This window comes from Aphelocoma coerulescens, chromosome 1 (genome assembly GCF_041296385.1).
Source record: "Aphelocoma coerulescens isolate FSJ_1873_10779 chromosome 1, UR_Acoe_1.0, whole genome shotgun sequence".
In the NCBI taxonomy this organism is placed as follows: Eukaryota; Metazoa; Chordata; class Aves; order Passeriformes; family Corvidae; genus Aphelocoma; species Aphelocoma coerulescens.
Window position 1 is genome coordinate 109,720,554 of NC_091013.1, and position 18,461 is coordinate 109,739,014.

General features: G+C 39.2%; 2 long non-coding RNA genes across 18 annotated transcripts in view; one reads left to right on the forward strand and one right to left on the reverse strand.

Moving 5' to 3' along the window:
- Positions 1–845: 845 nt before the first annotated feature.
- Positions 846–7,259, reverse strand: LOC138119877 (uncharacterized). Its single transcript, XR_011155649.1, has 4 exons — positions 7,112–7,259; positions 2,823–2,902; positions 2,220–2,694; positions 846–1,004 (listed from the first exon to the last, which is right to left on the reverse strand). It is a non-coding gene; the product is annotated as an uncharacterized lncRNA (long non-coding RNA).
- A 114-nt stretch (positions 7,260–7,373) lies between these two features.
- LOC138114683 (uncharacterized) overlaps positions 7,374–18,461 on the forward strand; it is a 177,425-nt gene continuing 166,337 nt past the window's right edge. For all 17 annotated transcript variants that reach the window (XR_011152726.1, XR_011152730.1, XR_011152728.1 and 14 more), the window contains exons 1-2: positions 7,374–7,460; positions 11,472–11,588. This is a non-coding gene — a long non-coding RNA (uncharacterized lncRNA). The remainder of the gene's footprint in view (positions 7,461–11,471; positions 11,589–18,461) is intronic.

Genomic DNA, 18,461 nt, shown 5'->3' on the forward strand with positions numbered 1-18,461 from the left:
AGGATTAATGTTTCCAATGTGAATTTTTGTGCAGGTTCAAGTACTAGGTGGGCGATATTACCTTCCTTTGTCCCTCCTTGACTTCTTGTTTGTGCTAAAATTAAGTTTCCCAACTGTGAGACATCATCAGGCATTTTCACAAGTAGCAATTGAAATCTCTTAACACGCCTACAAAGCTGAAAGCCAAGTCATCTATTTAAAGAGTGTTTTGAAGTGGTGCTTTTCTTTGTTGGTTATCTGGGCAGTGGAGAAACAGTTTATCTGACATCAATTCCCTTGGAATATTTGGGTTTTTCTGTGGAATAACTGACCTTAATGAATGTGGGGAATTGGCATCAGATTAAATCTTTACCCACAGTTCAGCTCCATGAAAAAACTTAGGAGTGCCTTCAGCTCAAGGGCTTTGTCTTTAAACTTTGAATGAAGAGAACCTGTTACAAGGTCAGCTAGATGTTATAAGGAACAACAAATGACCACCTATGAAGTCTGTACTGATGAAATATTTTGTGAGAAGGACAAAGCAGTCTGCACCTTTGGAGGGAAACCACCTGGAGTCCAAATATCTGTTTATCTGAGTATCACAGTCACAATATTTAGTCTCTGATCTCCTAGTGTATGTTTAGCTCACTCTAGAGGGAGAGAAAAATCTTGGAAGAAAACAGAACAGTGCCAGCCTTTATGAAAGACAGAAACAAGCACTATGGCTGCAATTGGAGTTGAGGCAGGAGTCACAGAAAAGCATAACATGACATCAGGGGTTAAACTTAGGTGAAAGTAGAAAAATAATGGCAGTCTTTGTCCAAAAAATCCCCTCAGTCAAGGTGTCAAAATGAGATATTGCTTTTATTACACTGTACTGATGCTCAGGCATTGATTTTTCTTTTATCTGCTGGTCTGCTTCTCAATCAGCAGAATTTCTTCATCAGCTCTACCTTGCACCTCACAGCTTCATGGTGTTTGACTGGGAGTCATGACTGGGCTTCTGGAAGGTAGCATGCCCTTGGCTGTGGGAAAACCAATATTAAATATTATGTTGATTTTCACAGTATAATATTTTCTTCTTTTCTAACCTGTTTTAAACCATGATTTGGAAAGTAGCTTTGCTTTTTTTCATTAAGACAGCTTTCAAAACCCAGGGCCTCCAACAATGCTAGTTTTTCTTTTAAACAGAAGACAAAAGCCCCACAGTAATAAATCAAAATTAATGGCTGTATTTCCTTCCCTCTTCACCCCATAAACAAGAAATTTCTGTCACAGAACCCCACTTAGCTAGAGCCTAGAATCAGGGATATAAAATATTGGCTGAACAATGGATTTAAGATGCCACATTCTCAGGAGCTTGGTCAGAATAAAGACCTCTTCAAGTCACAGAGGGTGTCTGCCCTTAAAGGTACAAGTTGCTGGCTCTCATGGATCAGGTCTTTAAAATCATGAGATGCAACATGGTTATGCATAGGAAAGTTATTAAAAAAAGTTCTTGAGGATTTTAAAATTTACTAGCCACCGTGCTTTTTATCTTATGGAAGCCCAGATAGCTAAACTCTGGAGAGATCCTTTGAAAGAGATGTAAGCAAAATTCCAACAAATATTAAAAACTTCTAGACTACTCTCCAAACGCTTTTTGGTAAATTATGCACTCTCTGAACATATGAAGGTATGATTTCTGGTACAGGTGGAACATTACCAGTCTCATTCCCCTGGGATTTATGCCTACTTGAATTTTGCATATTCAACATAACAGGAAAAAAAGCCCTAACCAACTGTTTCCATCTTTGTTGGTACTCCCACTCAAAACATTAGGTGTTTTTTGACTTTTCCCATTCTTCACAGTTATTCTGCCCTAATTTGGTTTTTTTTTTTCAAGTCCATCAAAATTACTTTAGGTCAAGCAGGGGGGATTTACAAGAATAACTGTGCTAGTATTCCTTGTTAGTGGTAATAATGTAAAAATATGTAGTATATAGAAAACACTGTAATTTAATAACTCATTAAATCATGATCAGATTTCTTAGCTGTACTATGTGATGCTTCATTGGAATGTATTCAATAGATCAACCTCCAGCTAATTTAGTTTTTCCAAACAGTCCTGTACAATATTATTGCAAACATTTGTAACGGTACAAAAAAAAAAAAAATACAAAAAAGCCAGCAGGAACCAAAGTTGCTCTCAGGCACATTAGGAAATCCTGTGCATATCAAATAGCACAACTGGGACTTACTCATTTGTTGGTGGTTAGGAGAGGTGTCAGGCTTTGACAAACCTATTCAGACTTTACTGCCCTGCTGGTATGCACCTGAGCAGATCCCCAGGTCAGCCTGGCACCTCCCATCCCTTAGCTGCTCTCCATGAAGACTTGCAAGTCTGTTGGCTGCTGTAAGAGACTGAATAATTGATTTCTTCAGCCATGCTCCCATTTTGGGGGAGCTGAAACGTGGTTGTGCTTCTGCACTCCCTTGAGAACACAAGACTGCATGGTTCCTGAGCAAGTTCCAGCAGCAGTTCACCATTCCCGTTTGTATATGATGCATCCAGATAGAGTGGTTTCCAGTCATTAAATATACATATAACACTCATTCAGAGAGTCATTACACCCACTCTTCTGATGGGAACAGAGATTTTTTTTTTCCCTTATTTTTTCTTGTTGAGTCAGAGCAAAGGGCTCACCTTGAAAATTCCCCTGCTAAATTCAAGCACTGAAAAGAGAAAGTCTGGGTTAGAGCTTGCTGAGCCATAGTATCTGCCTTCATCCTTCTAAGAAGCAGGCTAAAATGTGTCAGCACAAGCACACTTGCACTGAAAAGTCTTTATGTTTTTTAGTCACCTTAGGGAGCTTGGAAGTCTTGCTTTCAGCCTCACTCACACTGGTGGAGTGTCTCTATGCTAATTTTCCTTCCCCATCCACTACAAAAAAAGAGAAGTGCTTTAGCCAAAATGTTCAAAATCCCATAAGGAAAAGATGTAAGTTACATCAACCTCTGTGCTTCTGATAAGTGTTAGAGACAAACCAGACCACAGCAGCATGTCTAGGACATGAAAGGTGGGCAAGTGATACACAATATCTTTTATTTATTCCTTTTTACAGAAATTTAGTTATCTACTGTAGTGCCCTCCTTTCTCCTTTGAAGTGTAACACAAGAAAATACATCTTAAACCTCACTGTTTTCTAATGTAAATGTAGAGTGGGGAAAAGAGATCAGAATAATGAACGCTTCCAAGAAGTGCTGATGTTTTAACAGTGGATTTTGTCCCTGCTCCTTTTTCTCTGCTCTTTGTTTGTTGTGGACCCTCATTTTAGACATGAGTGTTTCTTACAAGGTTTTGGGGGTTTTTTTGTTCTAATCTTCCAGTATTATTCTCCATATGTGTTTGAGATCAAAATAGTTATCATCTGAATTTAATTTAGTACACCTTTCTCTTTGTGATGGGCTGCTATTTCAGAGGGTACAATGCCACTATTAATCATCATAAAGAAAATGCATGAAAACAGTCCAAAATATGTGTCAGGCACTTCAAGGTGATGGATGCACAATAGATGGCCCCATTATTATCACTCAGTAACTTGAAAACTTTTGGTCCACACATTTTCTCACTTTAAAACATCATTAACTTGTTCATGGGATCCAATACTTTGTGAAAAATGTATTACTCTTCTACTCACTTTTTCCTCATCCTTCATGCTGTATTGACAGAGCCGGTTACCTGAAATTTCTTAAGGCTTTGTAAGTTTACTTCTCAGTGTATGAGATAGCAAAGAAAACCAAAACAAATGGTTGTGTGGAACACACGTCAATTATATTGATTTTGATCTGTTAATGCAAAAGCGGATTGTACGAGTGATTGTAATTAGGGAACTTATGTTTATTGGTCACAGTTCTAGTTACTCCTTGGATTTGTTCTCTTTTGTGAATCAGAAAGACTTAAATACTAAAATATCTGTGTCGACTGAATGTGGCTGATACTCTTCTTTTAGGATTGTTACAAAAGTTATACAAACCTAGTGAGATTGACCAGTGCAGCCCACAGATATTCCCCAGTCAGATCATTCACGTGATCTAGTCTAACCATTTGCAAAGTAAATGGTTGCAGTTTCCACAAGTATCTTCTGCTATCTACAGTGATACAGCCAATTCCTGTATCAGAGCCTGTCATCTGAACAACTGGATGAAAAATCTTAAAAGCTAAAGTCATCCAATATTTAAACTTTCTATTGCAAAGGAAGTATTTTTTTCATTTTGGGAAAAAAAAAAACCTTTTTAGTTATAATGAAATTGCCATGAAGGTTCATAGTGTTTCATAAAAGTGAAATTGATAAGTTTCTATACACAAAAGAATGGAAGAAGCTATCTTTCTAAAGGCCTTGAAACATACTTGCCTTCAATCAGGAACCATTAATTCATAGTTACAGCATGTCTGTAGGTAATTTTTATTTTTCCTAACAGTACATATGTTGTTTTCTTTATAACATTAATCTGATGTTAAAAAAATTCAATCTTAAAAATATTGCAACTCTTATATTTTTCACTTTAACTTTTATTCAGAGAGTATGGAAGAATCAATAGTTACTTAAACTTCGAAAGGTTCTGAAAGCAAACCTGATTATAAGTTAGTGACTTAATGATTTAGTACATTACTGAATAATTAATAATTGCTATCTGATGTTCTGAATCACTCTTACTAAATATGTTTTGGAAAGTTTGTAATTACACTACAGGCATGCTGAACTGAAGAAGACATCATCAATGACACAGACAGTGGATCGAGAGCACCCTCAGCAAGCTTTGCAGATGACACCAAGCTGAGGGGTGCTGTTGACACAGCAGGGGCTGTGGGGCCATCCAGAGGGATTGGACAAGCTCGAGAAGTGGCCCATGGGAATCTCATGAGACCAAGTCCAAGATGCTACACCTGGGTTGGGGCAAACCCTGGTATCAATCCAGGCTGGGGATGAACAGATCCAGAGCAGCCCTGGGAGAAGGACTTGGGGGTGCTGGTGGGTGAGAGGCTGGACGTGCCCCGGCCGTGTGCTCTGGGAGCCCAGAAACCCCCGTGTTCTGGGCTGCATCCAAAGCCCCGTGGGCAGCAGGGCAGGGAGGGGATTCTGCCCCTCTGCCCCGCTCTGCTGAGACCCCACCTGCAGTGCTGCATCCAGCTCTGGGGTCCCAGCACAGGAAGCACAGGGACCTGCTGGAGCCAGCCCAGAGGAGGCACCAAGGTGATCAGAGGGATGGAGCAGCTCTGCCATGAGGAAAGGCTGAGAGAACTGGGATTGTTCAGGCTGGAAAAGAGAAGGCTTTGGGGTGACCTAATTGTGGCCTTCCAGTACCTGAAGGGAGCCCACAGGAAAGATGGAGAGAGACTATTTACAAGGGCCTGGAGCGACAGGATAGAGGGGAATGGCTTCAAACTGACAGAGAGTAGGTTTAGATCAGATATTAGGAAGAAATTCTTTGCTGTGAGGTTGGTGAGGCACTGGCACAGGAAAAGCTGTGGATTCCCCATCCCTGGAAGTGTTCAAGGCCAGGCTGGATGGGGCTCTGAGCAACGTGGTTTGGTGGAAGATGTCCCTGCCCATGGCAGGTCCCTTCCACCCCAAACCCTTCTAAGGTTCTATGACTCCATGAATTGCAGAGGCCTCCCTTCTAATGTCACAAGAATCTGTGTTCCAGCAATGGATTTGCCATGTCAGTTGAGCCATGGCTGCCTCCAAGCTGACAGATATCCTGGGCTATCTGTTCAGCTCTGGGTGGGAAGTCATGGCTTTTCACCTTTCTATGAACAAAGGTTGTGTCTGGCAGCTTGGAGTGAGGAGCAGGAGTACTTTGGCCCAGTGAGGGCAGCACTGGAAACCTCTGGTGTGGTATGGACCTTGTTAGGCTGCTTTTGTCCTGGCTCTCAATTTAAACAGGCAAAATCTTATCATTACATTGTGTAAACAATCCTGATACTGCAGGGAAGTCCTGTCACATAGTATCTGGTTCCACAGATGGCCCTCTGAGGGAACTTGTATTTATAATGTCTTTGGTAATGTACTAACAGAAAGGAGGTTAAAAAATACAGTATTTGTAACAGGCAAAGTAAGACATCAGCGATAAATTCAATTTTTTTAAATGCATCAGACCAGGCTCTGATTTCAGTTACGTGAATATAAACAGGCCTGCTGGTACCACAGACTTTTGTGCATGCAAGGAAGGTCAGAATCTTGTCTCAGGGATGTAAAAATACATCCACTTTAGACTATAATCTGTATTAGAAAAATTTAGTCTGTCCTCTGACTTTCCTTAGACATCAACATTCAAAATATTTATAGGGTATTTTGTGAGTTTGGTGATTTTTAAACAGTATTTTGGGGTTTGATTTTTTCCCCCTTTCTTTTCTCAACTGTGAAACTCCAAACATTTTATGTACCTGCTAAAACTCTTGTATCATGTTGCCCTTTCAGAGAGATCCAGCTGATATGTGAGGCTGGCTGCATTAACAATGGCCTTGCTTCCTACTGTCTATATATACCAGGTATTTCATAGGTGCTTTGTGGAGAGGAAAGCTGTTCTTTAAATATAGAGATAAGTGGCTAAATTCTACTTTATCTGCAATGGTAACTTCCACTTTTATGAGGCAAGTGACATTCCCATGATTTGCCAGGAAGCTGGCATATTTTTTTTGTCACTTGCTAAAGATTTATGGAGTGTATGCTTGCATAGAATAAATACTATTTTTTAAAAATATATCTTTGTAGAGAAACTTATAAATTGATTATACTAAAAAGGATACTTAAGTCTACATAGTTGATATACTCAGTGATTCAAACAAGACAAAAGCATATAAAATAACCCAGGCAGTAACAGAAGGAAAGCAAAAAACATGTAAGTTGTTGCCACCCCCAAAACAAATTCTGCAAAGCCATGAGTTTTAATAGATCATGCCATTGAGATGGCAACAAATCTCTGGAAATACAACTGAAAGCCTCTCAGCTTTTCATGCCAACACTATTTCAGCAGAAGTCTCATCTAAAACAAACTTCAGACTTTGTTATAGTCCTTTATATGACAGATTTATCCATGTTCCCTGATTTCCTGCCAACTGACTGCACCTGGTTCACTCTAAATTACTTACAGTTAATTGTCAATAAATGTGAAGAAGGTCCTCTTGCCATTTTCTTTTGGCTGTGAAGCTGGTGACTCTCATGGCTATTTATCAGGTAGAGTTATACATGCAAGTTTAGAGGAGAAAGAAAAAAGAGTAAAATAGAAAGCGGTGGTAATTGTTTTATTATTTTTTTTCCCCATGTGTGTCTTGGTGCAGGATATGTGTGAGCACAGCTGCAGTAAGATTGAGATGTTATTTAATTCAGCTGAGGCCTGTTTGGATGGGCTATAAAGGGTGAGGGAGGTGGCCTGGGCTTTTTTTCTACTTATTTAGGGAGAATTGTTGGTTTAGAAGGAATAGAGAGAAAGTCTTCCAGGTGAGTTTTTACTTCCCTGTTAGCCTGGTGTTTTTCTCTCTTGTAGCAGCTTTGGAGGGTAATATAAAAATAATCTCTTCTCTGTGGAGTTAGAGTAATTAATAATTTTTTTGTGCTATTAGAGATTGTTATTTGTGCATTTCTTGCTTTTCCTTCAAGAGGCCTTGCAACACCAAAAACTTGCTTTTAAAATTAGTTTTTGTATAATTGTAATTTGTATTCATCTCTTTGAAAGATAACTGAAGGAAAAAGGTGGAAAGAAAAAAAAGGACTTTTTCCTGTCCTCTGTGTCTCCTGTTTCACCTGCTGTTCCTATTGCTTTGACATACTTATGGCTTGATTCTGGCCTTGGTCATTTTATTCCTCTGTTTGAGGAGCTGAAGCAGCACTGGTGTAAACCCAACTGCTGTAAAGGTTAATTACAGACTTGATAGTTAAGTTTTTTTACTACAATGTAGTCTCTATTAAAAGAAGTGTTCTTTAATTAAAAAATGTGTTTGTTTGAGATAAACCTGTTTGCCTGCACCTGTGTGAAAAGTGAGGCTGAGGATTTAGAGGGGATTAATGGTTTTGAATCCAAGGCAGTTTTCTGCTTCTATAATGAAAGACTCCTGCTGAATTTTCCTTGGGAAAGGGAAGCTGTAGTTTGAGCTTTCAGTTGCATATGTATCAGTTACTGTTCTTTGCTTCTTTTCCTTTACAAATTATCTCATAGAAGACAAGAACTATGACAGGAATAATATCTATAATCCCCCTCTCTCCTTGTAGTTTTGTGTTGTGAAGTGCACAGCTTTCACTCAGTCCCTGCAGCCTCTTCTGCCTCACTCTTTCTTTCAGGGATGGTTCCTGTGTTGAGAAGAAAATGGCTCCTGGATCCAAAATAAAACCTTACACTTCTTACTTCTTTTGTTTTCAATTGGAATACTATGGATATGGTGTCTAGGCTTCCTTCTAGTAAGATGGCTGTTTGCCTCTGTCTACTAGTTATGAACTTTCAAGCCAAAAAGGCTTTTTAAAAATGTACACATTTCCTGGTGAGGTTCTGATGTTCTCACAAAATAGCCTGGTTTGGAAGAGACCTTAAAGATCATCTTGTTCCACCCCCCTGCCATGGGCAGGGACACTTTCCACTAGACAGGTTACTCAGAGCCCCATCCAACCTCGTTTTGGACACTTCCAGGGATGGGGCAGCCACAGCTTCTCTGGGCAGCCTGTGCCAGGGCCTCAAGAGCCTCAAAGTGAAGAATTTCTTCCTAATATATAATCTAAACCTACTCTCTTATTACAGTCTGATGATGCCTTTTCTGGGTCTTAAAATCAAGACTCAAACATGGTTAGAAAGGAAAAAAGGATTTTACCTTTGTATTTATTTTAAGGATCCTTAGGTGCACCATGTCCAGGTTGAATGCACCTCAATGCACACCACACAACAGATTGAGTATAACATTATAGGTGTTACTAATTAGCATATCTATCAAAGATTCCCCAATGAGAGGCTTGAGTGAGCCCCCTCTCCAAGGAATCTTTCCCTGGATGGTTCTATCTTAGTTTACAGAATGCGTTCTGGAGAGGACCTTGATGTCTGGAGCATTCTGATCCCTAACTCTGAAGCTTCTAAAATGTTTAGTCTCTCAGCTTGACAAATGAGTCCAAGAATGTAGGCAAAAAGCACTAAGAATACAGAAGTTATAAAAAGAGTATAAAAGAGGTACAAAAGAAAAGACAAAAAATCATCCTGGCATCACTGAGGCCATTCCCCCTTGTTCTATCTGTATGTGCCCTTGGAAAAAGCCTTTAGGTACTGGAAAGCATCTTAATGCTTTCTTAGCTGTAATATTTATATTACAGCTAGTAGGGCTGTAGTTACAAATGCCAGCTTTTTGTGGAACTCTAGCTTTCTGTAGACACAGTCAAAACAAAAATTATCTTGGACATTTTAATTAATTGTAAAGTAGGTAAATAACTAATTGAATACCATCTGTTTGCTTGGGCTGAGAATCAAGGATGTGTCTGTTAGTTTGAGGAAAGAATATTCATGAAACAGAATATCTCTTTTCCAAGATCCTGATTTTACAAAATTATTTCTTTGATCTTGCAGTGGTAATGTCCATATATTTTTAGGGTATTTATTTGTATTTGTTGTTCTACATTTTTGCTTTAGAGTTCCCATATTCAGTTGTTTGCTTCTCCTTTCCTCTGGGGGTTAGAGAGTCAAAAATAGACAAGGCAAAAACAAATAAAGCTTTTTATCATCCCTTTCTTTCTTCCCTCCAGATGCCTGAGAGGGGATAGGGAGGAACTGTGTGTGCTGGATGGGGAGGGCACTGTTTTGCTGAAATAACAGCTGCTCTAGGGGGCCTCAAACAAGCTCTTCACAAGAAAATCAAGGTGTTTGTAGCAATGGAGGGGTTCCCCTGTGCAGAAGGGTTACCCTCCACATCCAGTTTTGATGCAAAGGACAATTTTCATTCTGAGCAGCTGCAGAAGTGCATGGACAGATATCTTGTGATCTGGGCTGGTGGTTAGAGCACTGATTAAATGCAAAAGTGGAAGTTTGAAAGTCACAGCAAACAGGCAGAATTACCCCTCCCCTTTAACCAATCAACCAAAGCCCCTTCTTGTAGGAGCTTCCACTGCCTTCCTTCCTTCCTTCCATGTGTGGGGGGTAGGTGAGAAAGGGAGAAACTGAAGTATAGTATTCTACATGTCTGCTTTTGTAGCATTCTTTAGGTTTTTATTCTGAAAATAATACTGGGGTTTTAAGTTTCACAAAGCAGAGATATTTTTCACTGGAGATTATAGATCAGAATTGAGAATTATAATTTCAGTTGAGCCTTTTGTTATGGATGGGTGCTGCATCCATGAGCTTGGAAAATAGCTTTTTTAAAAAGAAAAGTTACTGTAATAGCAATATTAAAAGTATGCTTAATCAGTCAATACGTAAACATACACTTCTGTTTAAGTAGTGTTTTCCCTTTCTTTTTTTATGTTGATTTTTTAAAAAATTGTTCTGTTGACAAGAATTTTATAGCTCTTTATAATGGAAAAAAGCACAAGAAGTTTTTACAATACCATCTTTTTAAAAACTACTTATTGATACAAGATTTCTCACATGTTGGATGAATTTCCCAAATATTCATATACTAATTTCTGTGACAGTTGCCTTTAGACTAGAAATGACATTCTATTTTTTCCATTCAGTCCTGTGTAATTGGTACAGTTGTGCCAAATCTGTATTTGATTAAACAGATCTTCTGAAGGAGCAGGTCTGAGTCAGAGTGCTATAAGGGGAGGTGTGCTGGGGAGTAATAAATAGGTAAATGTTGCTGATGACAGTGATGATTCCCAGAGAAGCTGTGGATGCCCCATCCCTGGGAGTGTTCAAGGCCAGGTTGGATGGAGCTCTGAGGAACCTGGGATAGTGGAAGGTGTCCCCCCCCATGGCAGGGGGGTGGAAAGGGATGAGCTTTGAGGTCCCTTCCAACCCAAATCATTCTATAATGTGAAAAATGTGGTGACTGGAAGACACAGTTGGTCCCTAAAAAACCCACAATGAAAAGCAACTGATAACACATCTCAATGTTGTAAACCCCAAGGTTTTAATAAAATCAAGTTTTAAGTTAATTGTGGGGTTTTGCCTCAGGAAATTTTCTATGCTATGCAATAAGACTTCTAAGAGATTCAGTGAAGTGCTGCTTGTTCAGGACTTTCAAACCTGGCTGGATTTGGGGGTTTTTTTTGGTGAAGTTCAGGCTTTCTGTATGAAAGAAAAGTTCAAACATTTCAAAGCAGCTTATTTTGATTTTGTAGTAGCCTATGAGGTGACAGTCTTGAGCAAACAGTCAGGGAGGATCTGAATGAAAAAGCATTTTTACCAATGAGTATTTATTAAAGTAGAGTTATAGAAGATGTGTACTGAGGAAATTTATGGCAATTTTTTGCTTTCCTTCATCCAAAAGAATATTTCCCAAGAGGTATAACTGAAACATTAAATAATATTTCTTTGTGTAGCATCCAATAATGCAATGGCTGGAAGACAAGGAAGTGGCGGAGTAGTTGGCTGGATGCACTGGATATTAGCAATAATTCTGATGCTGTGGGGTCACCAGATCAGTGGACAAGGACAAGGTAAGTGATGATCTTTTACTGCAATTTGCCATTGGCACAGTATTGGTTGGAGAAATGAGGGTGTATGATCAAGTGCTGAACTTCTGTGAACAGCTGATGAGAAATAAAAATCCGAAGTACTTCAGTTGAGAAGTCAAATGCTGTTTGGAAAATGTCTTGATGCCTTCAGGGATTATCCAGGTGCTTGAATCTGTTTTCGTGTGCTCAGTGATTGAAGTGTGCCTTGAAATAAATATTCCCTTTGTATTTGTTGTTGGCTCTCTAGGTGTGGAGAAGTAGTTGTTTAAGAGATTATAGGCACGGATGCTTTGTGTTGTTTGGCTGTGATATCTGCAGTGAACCTGCAATATTCATAAAGGCTTTTGTGGCCATGCTATAAATAATCTCCCTGTTGCATTCCTGTCTCACTCACTGATGGTGGTGCATAATAACAGCTGTAGGGATGCAGACAGGCAAAAGAAAAAGTCTTCTTGGGTTTTCAATTTTGAAAAATGAAGCATTATTGCATGTTTCTGATCTGAAGGCTGTATCTGAGGGCTGCTAACAAGAGAGGTAAAACCAGGCTGTTGTACTTTTTAATAGATAACTAGAATGACAGATGCTTGTGTGTTGTGTCAAACTGGGAAGGGGGAAAAATAAAATCTCATTGAAAATTTTGAGGCACTGAAATTAAAGGGAAGTGGATAGGCATTCCTTTTTGAGTAATTCCTTTATCAGGCCTTCAGGAAATGCATGTTACATGTGAGCTGAGATCTCCCCATCCTAATTTACTTCTCAAGTGGGGGAAATGATGTATGTTTTTCAGCTAGAGCCTGTCTGTTCCCTCTTAGTCCAGTCACTGGCTACAAGCATGATGTTGGTTAGTGTGTGCAGCCTGTGCTAGGTCCATCTTCTCAGGAAGTTTGGGCTGCAGGAAGAGTTCTTGGCTGTTGGAAGGATAATGGTGTTCACTCTTGCTTGGTGCAGTTTTAGAGGTGGGAATTGGTTGTAAATTGTGCACTACAATTCTGCTGGAAACTTCTGTGGAAATGCTGCATGTTGATGCCACAGATCCTCAAAGCCAACCTGGCAGCCCGTATAGGACTTTAGCAGGGAATTGCCATGAGTGTTTTGCAGGTAGTCACCAGCTGTTCTGTGATACAAGTTGTATTTGTTCAAAAAGGGGTGTTGCTTTTCTAAAGTGTCCATTCTGACACTATGGTCTTGGAATTGGAAAACCAGATACATTTGAAGGCTGACTACTTTGTGGTATTGTGCTAAAATGTGATGGGTAAATGTGTGGTAAATTTCAGTTTTATGAAATACTGGTGAATGGCACTGGAAAGAAACACAGATACAGCATCTTGAAAGAGCTTGTTTTCAAAGTGGGTGATGTGAGGGCACTTGTGCTGTGAAATATTCTTTATGTGGTTCTAAACCTTTTGAGTTCCTGGCTGATGACAAGATAGTCTTGATCTGTGAACTGACCTTTAGCCAAGTAATTCTGTGTGTTTCTGTTTTCTAATAATTACCAAATTATAACTACCTAATAACTACCAAATTGTAGAAAAATGAAACTAGTAAAACAAACCATTCTATAGTGCAAAATGTCTTCCTAAAATTAGCAGTAATCCATAGGGGAAAAGGGGTATGAACCACCATCATGTAATTTCGCTTTAATTTTAAATAACTTTGCTAGGTTGTAACGAAGCTTTTGAATATTAACTACCTCTAAGCAGGTCTAGTGTAATAAAACCGGCTGTGTTTCAGTCTTGATAGACTTTGTACTCTACTCTGATAGATGTGTAGTGTAGATTTTTGAGCATACACTTATTGCAACTGCTGTGCACTGTTTAAACCTTCACTTGAGAAATGTGAACTTTTAATGGCAAGAAAGTAGTAGGTTATAAACAAGGAACAAGTATTTTTTGGCATAATTATATATGCAGGGTATTTAAAAAATGCAGAACCTCTAGGTTTCTGGATACAGCCGTAATTTTGCTGTGGGTTTCTGTTAACACTTTATTTTTCTAAAGTAAAAAGTAAAGCCCTCTGGCCATGCCTTGCAGGAATGTGAGAAATGTAATTTCTGATTAATTTGAGTAAAATTAATATTAATTATAAAGTTTGGTTATTCGGAGTCTATCAGGACAATAAAATGAAGAAATAATGATTCTGTGTCTGGGCATAAAACCAAAAGTGTTTGAAAGCCATATGGCTGCATTTAAAGCAAACAGCTTCTGAGTCACGCAACTTCAGCGTGAGTGGGTTGCTATGGAAGTTAGAAAGAAATCAACATTTGTTCCACCTCCATTTCCAATCTGAATAGTAAACTCAGATTGAAAACCCTTTGTTTTCAACAGCTCTTTCTATCTGTTTCTTTGTACACATTAACCCAACCCAAGAATTCTCTGGTTCTGGAAGAATTCTCTGTGGGGCTGCATCTTGCTCTATTCATGTGTAGCTTAGGACTAGATACTTCAGTCTACCCAGAGTAAGTTTCCAGTAGAGACTGGAGTAAGGAAGAAACTGTTTTAATTTATTTTGCACTCTTGCACAACAGACAAATGTGTTAATTTTTAGTGTGTTGCATCCATTCTGCTTTTCTCACTTACCTAAATGTTGCAGGTTTACTCCTCTGTCTTCAGAGGAGTAAATATATTTTGGCTATATTTTGTACACATAAGTAACTTTAGAAAAATACTTACCTCTTGAACATTGAGCCATGAGTCATTTAAAGGGTATTTTGAAACAGACGTGTTTCTCTTGGTGAGCTTGAAGAAATCATATATCCTGAAGTTACTTGAACAACAAGCAGGCAATTACTGTTCAGTGATATCCACAAATAGTGTTAGTATTGATATTTAAGACAGAAGATGAATAAGGAGTCCTGGAATCTAATAATGTTCAGACTTGTAAAAGAAGTGAATGTTGCTTAATATCTGGAATTTCACTGCTGTATAGATGCACTGCTGTATAGATGAAGCAGGTGCTCTCTTTGAAGCTCTGGAGATGCTGGATAAAAGAGTGTCTGCTCTCTGAAGAGCATGGCAGTAATGCTGGTGTTCTTGGATGCATGCTTCCTGCCCAAGAAGAGCCTTTCAAATTTTTTTTTTTTTTCCAGAGCTGTCAGGGTACAGTGTTGACAGGTTGCTTTATTTAATGATCAAGCATAAAGGCTGTACAATGTGCTACAGCCAAGAGGCTTCAAACAATGTGCTAGAAAGCAGTGGGTGTTGCTGGCTAGCCAAGCTCTGACCCCCTGCCTGCAGGAACTTTATTCCCCCCAACACAGGCCTAATGGGGGAAGAACTTAAACATGTTGTATGTATTAATAAGAATTTAAACATGTTTGAATTTGAACAGTGTTGTATGTAAGTATGTATTATTTTTGGTTTCTTTTTGCATATTGTAATTTTAACCAATGGTAAAGTAGGTCATGCTCAGCCAGAATTATGGCTAACTTGGAATATACAGGAGTGTATGTCAATATACCTTCAGGAAAGAAAAAGGGAGTCTTTGCTGGATTTCAGAGTCATAAGGTGGCTGCTTATAGCTGAGAACAAGCATTCAAATTGCCTCAATTTCACCTTCTTTTGTCTGTGCTGCTGAAAAAACCCAAAGGTTCCCCAAAGCATACTCCAAAAAGCAATGAGTAACAATGGCTTCACTCAGTCCTGAAATCCTGAGATTACTGTGGCTTGCTAATAGTGGGAAGGAAGGCAGATTGAGGATACCGGAGATTTCTTCCTGAACCCATCCTTAGTGACATGTTTTGGCTATGAATACTAAGCTGTGGTATCTATTTTCAGCTACTGCACTTTGCTGTGGGCTAAAGCAGCTGTGTGTCTTTCTCTAGCTCAGCTGTCTCTTTGACAAGGTAAAGGAAAGTATTTTGTATATATGGAGTGTGTATGTGTGCACATATACAGTCATTTATGATACTAAATGACTGGCAGTGATTTTGGCTTTAAAAAATGTAAAACACCAGAGAAATAAAAACTGGGTGTAGAAATGGAGAGTCTTGGAACTGGTTCAAAATTTCAAATTTCAAAATTCCCTCAGCTAATCCTGAAATGGTACATGGGTGCTGTGGTGCCATGATTTCCATCCAGCACTGCCAAATCTGCCAAGAGCATGTGTGTAACCTGGCTTGTGACTCCCAATGGGAAGAGGAGCAGCCCCACGGTGACCTGGAATGAGATCCAGGGGGCACTGCTGCCTCAGAGATGCTGCCCAGACCAGCCTTGTGCACATCCAGCTTCCAGGTCACCCAGCCCATCCAGAGCCTGTGGCATAGCCCAGCAGGGTAGGATGGGTTTTCATGCTCAGGGGAAGAAATGCTGAGATCTGTTCTGGGTGTCTGATGAGAGCTGACTTGCAGGCTTTTGTTTTAATGGTAATTTCTGCTATCTGAAAATCAGTCCTCTTGTCTTGCATCAATCTTTTGAACTCACCTTTAAATAAATAAATGTGCAAAGCTGCAGGTAATGTATGAATGCTTCAAAAAGAGTACAATGGAAGATGACCCAGCTTTGAGCAGGAGACTCACACAAGACTTCAGAGCTCCCTTCCAATCCAAACATTTTTCATGATTATATGAAAATGTTTAACTACAGAAAAATTGCCCCTTTAAAAAAAAAAGATAAATTACATGCTTCCTAACATTCCAGCAAAATAATGCAACTCCCATCAACTACGCTAAATTCAGTAAAATCTTAGTCCAGTAACTCCCTGGAAGAAGCTACCTTTTCATTTATGTTTGAGCAGAAACTTTTTTTTTTGTTTTTTGCAATTTACAGGCAGGTCATCAGATTAGAGCATCAGCTGCTGGGCAGGTTTATACTTAGCATTGCTCAACATCTTCCCTGGAAAGAATTGTCCCACCTTGACTATTTCTAGCAGACATTTGAGATTTGGCATTTTCTCAGACTGGGCGTGTGGGTATCCCATGTGAAATCCCATTCAGAATTTTCTGAGATGAAGAGTTGGTTGGAATTTCTGCTCTCAGTGGGGCTGGAGTAGCAGTAGGTTGTACATGCAAGAGCAGCTGACCCTGAAGCTGGTCTCCTGATCCCTCTGGCACTGCAGTGAGAAGGCAATGCACTACTGTCGTTGGGCAAAATGGGGAAGGGGAAAGGCAAAAAAGGGCTCTGTTGTAATTCCTCTTGAATCTCTAAATAGCCTCACTTCCTCTCATTAGGAGCAGCAAATACAGTATAAACACCGTCAGAAACTGGGGAGAAAAAAGTTTAAAAAAGTCAGAATAGGTTTGTGGATCTCCTGGACCAGATTAAGTTAAAGTTCTATTCCTAGTCTGAGTATCTCTCTATGCTGACACCCTGAACTATTAAACAATATTTCATATTTTTTGGCCTGGCAGTATAAGTAAGAAAAGTTGCAATTTTTCATTAAAAATGATACATGCATTTGCTGGCATATTTGAACACATCTTCTATGCATATGTGATGTGTATTTTAAAAATTTCACATTTTGCAGAATGTGTGTACTAGGGCAGGTGTCCTGTGAATAATCTGGTATAAATGAGGCTATCACAAGAAGAAAAAATTTGTGGAGCCAGTCAGTACCCACAACAGCCACAGCAAGGTGGGAGCCCTAATATTGTGTTCTGTTATTTATGCTGGAAAAAATTCTTATCTTGAAAGCAAACATTTGGGATATGAGAACTGCAGAGAAGGTATTTCTGGAAGAAACTCCTGTTTCTACACCTCCCTCTAATCACACCCCAATGCTATTTAAGTATACTGTAATATTCCAATTTAAAGGAAACAATCTCCTACTGTTCCTATCTCCTTTTAGGTAAGAAGATACTAATGAAATACATATGTACTTTTAATGTCTCTACAAAGATTATCAGGATGTGTTGCAGAATATATGAAATTGTTTTAAGGTAATCAGTTCATATCCAGTGAATGAAAATGAAGCTCATTCCAGCAAAATGAAACTAATCAGTACTGCTCTCCTGTGAAGGATTCTATTGCAGGGAGCTGGTGAGCACTCATTTGGTTCCCTGCATTGAGTCTCTGACAGACTTGTGCTTGGATCCAAATCTAGATTAAACCCAGATGACAAGTTTAAACAGTCTTTGCTTGCTATTTCAGTCAGCTATTTTAAGTTCAGGTGGTATAGTAAGAATAATTTGGGAAAGGACAACCCAAGCTTTCCAGGCAGGTTATGTTACATTGCAGTTATTCCTTTTATCTTGATGCTTCCTCACTGTGGAATTCTAGTGGATATTTGAGTTAAGTGATGAAGAAGCTGAGTATTGATGGGGCTAGACCTGTGTCTGTATCATCACTGTAGGTGTGTGAAGGCATTTAGAGACATTTGAGTGAGTTCTTGGAAACACCAAGCCCAAAACCTTTGTTCTTGAGACCAAGATGTACTGTGCTGGAAGGAACAGGAGATGTGTGTGAATGGCACACCTAAAACTCATGTTCTCACTTCTGCCCATGCAAATTGGATGCTACATTTTATAGGTAGAAAGGTGGTTTGTATCTACACCTGTGCATGATAAAAATGTTCAAACTGCAAAACAAAGTCTTATTTCTGGTTCAGAAGCCTGTAGTGGAGGGCTTCAGCTTTAGTGAAAGAAGCATCAGCCTTAATGCAAAGTGACTGCTGCTTGTCTCATCATAATGTTCTCAAAATACATTTGAAAGCACAGTATGAGCCTGTACCTTTACCCCACCAAAGTACCAGCAGTTTTTTATAGCAATTGAACATGATTTAGTACTTAACCTTTCTCTCTTGTACATTATGCAGCTTTGCTAATGGATAGCAACACTGTATTTCAAAGGGAGGATTTGTTTTGTTTTTAATGGAGTGGTTAATAGTAGCCACTTTAAAATTGGCAAGTAGCTTTAAAAAATA